This window comes from Arachis hypogaea, chromosome 20, assembly GCF_003086295.3.
Source record: "Arachis hypogaea cultivar Tifrunner chromosome 20, arahy.Tifrunner.gnm2.J5K5, whole genome shotgun sequence".
NCBI classification, from domain to species: domain Eukaryota; kingdom Viridiplantae; phylum Streptophyta; class Magnoliopsida; order Fabales; family Fabaceae; genus Arachis; species Arachis hypogaea.
This window is the reverse complement of record NC_092055.1, coordinates 78,928,510-78,934,261: the sequence shown is the minus strand read 5'-3', so window position 1 is coordinate 78,934,261 and position 5,752 is coordinate 78,928,510. Positions and strand designations below refer to the sequence as shown.

Below are 5,752 nucleotides of genomic sequence, written 5' to 3'. Positions count from 1 at the left end.
TTATGATCCATAACCTTGATGAGGTTGTTGATCCAAATCCTGTAACATTTATTGAGCCAATTTAGTGATAATCAAATAATGACACATGACTCAATAAATTGAGATTTCAAACTCATCAATCCTTCAGGCCCAATCCCATAAACCATGATATTCAATTGGGTTTCATACCAAAGTAAGTTTAAGTTAATATTTGTGCTCAAAGACTAACTTAAATCACAATATTTTTGGCCCAGAAACCTTTTCCAAGAGTGGCGTTTAAGTTGTAGTTTAAGCTTAAACTGCAGCTTAAACGCCAGACACTTCCAGTGAGGCCTTTTGTAGAAGCACGTTTAAGCTTCAGTTAAGGTTAAACTGAAGCTTAAACGTGGAAATGGAAGAAGGTAGCCCTGGAGAGTCATGTAGTCGAACACGTTTAAGCTTCAGTTTAAGGTTAAACTGAAGCTTAAACGTGGAGATAGGAAAGGCAGCCCTGGAGGTCGAACACGTTTAACCTCCAGTTTGAGGTCAAACTGGAGGTTAAACGTGGAAAAGGGTGGAGGCATACTGAAGGTCGAACACGTTTAACCTCCAGTTTGAGGTCAAACTGGAGGTTAAACGTGGAAGCTTGGAATGGTGGCCCTGGAGGTGTCGAACACGTTTAACCTCCAATTTGAGGTCAAACTGGAGGTTAAACGTGGAGATGGAGAGAGCAACCCTGGAGTAGAAAAGCTATCGAACACGTTTAAGCTCCAGTTTGAGTCAAACTGGAGCTTAAACGTGGAATGGCTCCCTGGTACTCTTCCTGGTTCTGGCGTTTAACCTCCAGTTTGAGGTCAAACTGGAGGTTAAACGTGGAACTCCTCCCTGGGTGGCATACTCATTCTGGCGTTTAACCTCCAGTTTGAGGTCAAACTGGAGGTTAAACGTGGAATGCTCCTTAAGTGAGGCTTTTCATTCTGGCGTTTAACCTCCAGTTTGAGGTCAAACTGGAGGTTAAACTTCAATCCCAGCATTTCTTATCCTTCATGATTTTGGCGTTTAAGCTCCAGTTTAGGCTTAAACTGGAACTTAAACTCCACATGTGATATTCAAGCTTCCTTTATTGATTTTGTTGCTTCCTTGCTTAGCCTCTTCTTCCCTGAAATCATCCAAACAATTGCATCAAAGTCTTGCAAAATTTCATGAGAAATCTTTCATTCATAGCATTTAAGTAATATAACTAAAACTCATGGAATTTGCATCAAAATCATATTGTTTGGATGGTTCATTACTTTGTTCTTCATTTAACCATTTTTGGTTACTTTAAGCTCAAGAAAATGCATAAAACAACTAAAACTAACAGAAAAAATGCTAGTGAAACTAGCCTATGATGCCTTGGCATCACAACACCAAACTTAATACTTGCTTGTCCCTAAGCAAGTCCTGAGTTATTTGAGAAGAAAGTATGAAACAGAAAGCAATTACATTGGCTATATTAGCAAGCATTTGAAGTTCATCAGAAGGGTTTTATGCAGAAAGTTGCAGCATCACTTTTTCATACTTATCAGGTAGGATTATCACTTTTTCATTGCATCCATCAAAAATTGCTATGGCCTCTTGTTATTCTGATGTCTTTGGCACTTTTCTCTTCTTTGTTTTTCTTTTCTTTTTCTTAGAGCTTCTTTTGCTCCTTGTTTGCTTAGTGTCATGTGTTGCACAAGCCTTTGGCATTTTCTTTTTCTTATCAGTGCACTACACATATCCACCTTAGGCATTTTAGTTCACATTTCTTCTTGAGACATTGGTGCCCAGCACCTCTTTGTGTGACTAAATGTTTTGTATTTAGGTTGCTCTTGATAATGGACTTTTGGTTGATAATCCCGGGTTAGTTAACCCAAGTTACCAAGTGTTGAAACACTCCTCAGAACCTATTCATCCAAGCATATCCTTAATACATAAACACCACAGGCATTTGTCTCAGAAGTTCAAACCATTGGTACCTAGCTTATTTTCTCAATTTTTTTGCTTTTTGGTTGCCTTTTTCCGTGGCTTTTTCTTTTTCTTTTTCTTTCTTTTTCATGGCCAAAGACATTTATTCATCAAGATCCATAGACAATGTTCACTTTCTACATAAAAAAATGATAATTCTACACTCTAATTTTAGTGATCTGACTAAACAATCAAGCATGCACACCACCACTTAATTCTACTTGATTTGTCACTAATTTAGCCAAGTTACTTTTGTTCAAACTTTTCTTTTATTTTTGGAAACAGAACAAGCATGGCACGCACTTGTTTAAGAAGGTGAAGTTATATCCAAACATCTAGGCATTCACTTTATTCAAAGCAATTAACAAACACACATACTAAAAAAAACGACTCATAAAAAAAACTCCACATAACACTTAAATGACTTATGATGAAAACACGTTCATAAAGACAATTCACCAATTATCATTTGATTATTAAGGAACGAGACCACCTCTTATTTATTGCTTGGTTCTTCTTAATTCTTGGGATCCTGCTTCTTCTTGCTTCCTGCCTCTTTTTGACCACTTGTGCCTCCCTTGTCTTTTCTTATGAGCTTTTTCTTTTGTACCTGCACAAACAAACAAATTTGCTATTATTTTTCGGTCCATGTGAATTATGAATAGTATTTGCACATGTAAATCAATGCTTGTCTTTATGAGCTTATAGCCGTGACTTCTACATGTATGCACACTTATTATTTGGACACCAAACTTAGTGTTTGGTTAAGTCTCCTGATGACATGAAATCCATATTGGTTGTCCTTAATGAGTGTGCATAATTCTAATAAATCATAGTCACCTTGGCTCTTTGATTCTAAACAAAGTGACTAACCTAAGTAATTGAAACCAAAGTATTAAAACATGTGAATGGTATACTTGTCATGAATTTTGAAATCCAGAGGAACTTCTTGCTTTTCATAAACTGTGTTCAAAAAGAACACCAAACTTAATGTTTGGTTGTGCACCTTGAATGAAAGATGGAATTCAATTCGAGTAAGATTTGGGAGTGCCATCAAGCACACCAAACTTAGAGACCCATCGTAATTTACATGCAAGGTTTAGTGCACTTAATCAATAGTTGTCCTGAGGATTCAAGTTCATGCATAAGAAACCATGCTTTATTAGATGTAAAACAAAACACTAAAGATTAAGGATACTAAAAACATGGGTTGCCTCCCATGAAGCGCTTCTTTAACGTCACTAGCTTGACGGTTGTCCCTTGTTAGGGTGGATTGTAGTGCTTGACGTCCTCTCCTCTCACTATGAAAACGTCCCCACTTGATTCATTCATGACCTCTAAATGTTCCATAGAAAGAACTTTCTTGATTGTGAACACTTGAGGGAGCTGGGAAGGAATGGTTTTGAAGCCAGGTGGGATTGGCAGATAATGACTTGATATCACGTTATCTCCCGGAGAAAAACCTTCAGTGGGAATTTTCTTGTTTCTCCATCCTCTTGGCAATCTCCCTATCACTCTTCCCTTTCTCTTGAGGATTTCTTCATTGACCTTTATGTCAGGAGGATCCTTCTGATCTGTTTCCACTGATTCTTGTGGCTCTAACTCTTGCAACTCTTGTTTGCCTTCCAATGACTGTTTTAGAGTCTCAGCTGCTGGATTACTTTCCTCCAAACACGGATGGCTACTATCATCTTTAGGCTTTTCAGGTTCTGGTTCAGGCTCAGATGCAGGTTTGAAGACTTTGAAAATGAGCTGTTCATCATGTATTCTCAGAATTAGCTCTCCTTGTTCTACATCTATGAGTGCTCTAGTAGTGGCTAGAAATGGTCTGCCCAGAATGATAGGGTGTAAGTAGCTTTCCTCCATGTCCACAATGACAAAGTCTGTGGGGAAATAATAATCCCCCACTTTCACCAGCACATTTTCAACTACCCCTTCAGCTTGCTTCTGAGTTTTGTCAGCCAGTTGTATGATTACATCAGTGGATCTCACCTCATTCAGTTGTAGCCTCTTCATAAGAGTTAGAGGCATCACATTTATGCTAGCTCCTAGATCACAGAATCCTCTGTCAATTTTTGTTTCCCCTATGATGCAAGGGATATGAAAACTTCCTGGGTCCGTTTTCTTAGAGAGTGTGTCCTTCTTGATGAGAGCACTGCATTCTTTGTTCATTGTTACTGTTTGTCCTCCCTTCAAAACTCTTTTTTTGCTTAACAATTCCTTTAAATACTTGATGTGTGTGGGCATTTGATGAAGAATCTCAAGAAAGGGAATATTGACATGAAGAGAGTTAAATGTCTCTAGAAACCTTGAGTAGGTTTTCCTTTTTTCACCTCCTCCTAACCTCTCAGGAAATGGTGCTTTTGGTTGGTATATTTCCATCATGCCTTTTTGTAGTTCCTTGGCTTGCTCAGTTCCACCTTCTTGCTTAACTTCTTCCACACCTTCCTTCAAGATTTCTGGTTCCTGCTCTGAGGGCCTGATTCCTTCTTCTTCTGAGACTTCCTTCATTATGGTGATGGCTTTGCACTCTTCCCATCTTACTCTCTTTTGTTCCCCTTTAGGATTCTTTTCTGTGTCACTAGGGAACACTGCAGTTGATTTGGGTGCCTGTTGAGATAGCTCTCCTACTTGAGATTCCATCCTTTTGAGTTTTTCACCGTGGTTTCTTAAGGTAGTTCTCACATCATCCCTGAAGCTCTTTAGTTCAATGATGTCTTGACTCATGGTTGCCATAATTCCTTCTATTCGGTTTAATTGATCTTGAAATTGTTGGTTCGGATTGGGTTGGGTATGTTGATTATCTTGGCCATGATATGATGATTGGGGGTAAGTGTTTTGTGTGGCTTGGTATGATCTTTGGTTGGAGTTTTGGTATGTGGAATTGTTTTGTTGGTTGTGGTTGTAAGGTTTGTGGTTTTGTGGTTGGGTTTGTTGGTTTCCCCACCCAAAGTTTGGGTGGTTTCTCCAGCCTGGGTTGTAAGTGTTGGAATGTGGATCATATGATTGCCTTTGTTGGTTTCCCACATAGTTAGCCTCATCCCAATCACCTCCTTCAATGCCTACTTCCTCTTGATCTTGTGTGTGTATTGCAGCCACTTGCTTTGTTTCTAATTGCCTGGTAAGCTCTGCTAGTTGCTTGGCAAACACCTTGTTTTGGGCTAGAATTGTATCAACATGGTTCAGCTCCATGACTCCCTTAGTGTTGTGTCTTTCTGATGCATAGTAGTACTCATTCTCAGCCACTGTCTCGATCACTTCAATGGCTTCTTCCACAGTCTTTTTCCTGTTCAATGAACCTCCTGATGAATGGTCTACAGCCTTCCTTGATTCATAAGAGAGCCCATCATAGAAGATGTGCAGTTGCACCCAATCATGGAACATGTTTGGTGGGCATTTCCTTGTCAAGTCCTTGAATCTCTCCCATGCCTCGTAGAGAGTTTCACCATCTTGTTGTCTAAAAGTCTGAACCTCAGATCGAAGCCTATTGACCTTTTGTGGAGGGTAGAAACGTGCCAGAAACTTGCTTTCCACCTCATCCCATGTTGTTAGACTCCCCCTTGGGAATGATTCCAGCCACTTAGCTGCTTTGTCCCTAAGTGAAAATGGGAACAAAAGCAGTTTATAGGCATCTTCCTGGACTCCATTGGACTTCACAGTGTCACAAATTCTCAGGAATTTTGTGAGATGTTGGTTTGGGTCTTCATTAGCACTTCCTCCAAAGGAACAATGATTTTCCACAAGTGATATTAGCTGTGGCTTGAGCTCAAAATTGTTGGCCTGAATGGGTGGTTTCTGGATGCTA

At 39.5% G+C, this 5,752-nt stretch overlaps 1 non-coding gene across 1 annotated transcript; it reads left to right on the top strand.

Annotated features, from left to right (window-relative positions):
* Window positions 1-5,329: 5,329 nt before the first annotated feature.
* On the top strand, window positions 5,330-5,433 carry LOC112788405 (small nucleolar RNA R71). Its single transcript, XR_003195770.1, has one exon. It is a non-coding gene; the product is annotated as a small nucleolar RNA R71 (small nucleolar RNA).
* Window positions 5,434-5,752: the final 319 nt, after the last annotated feature.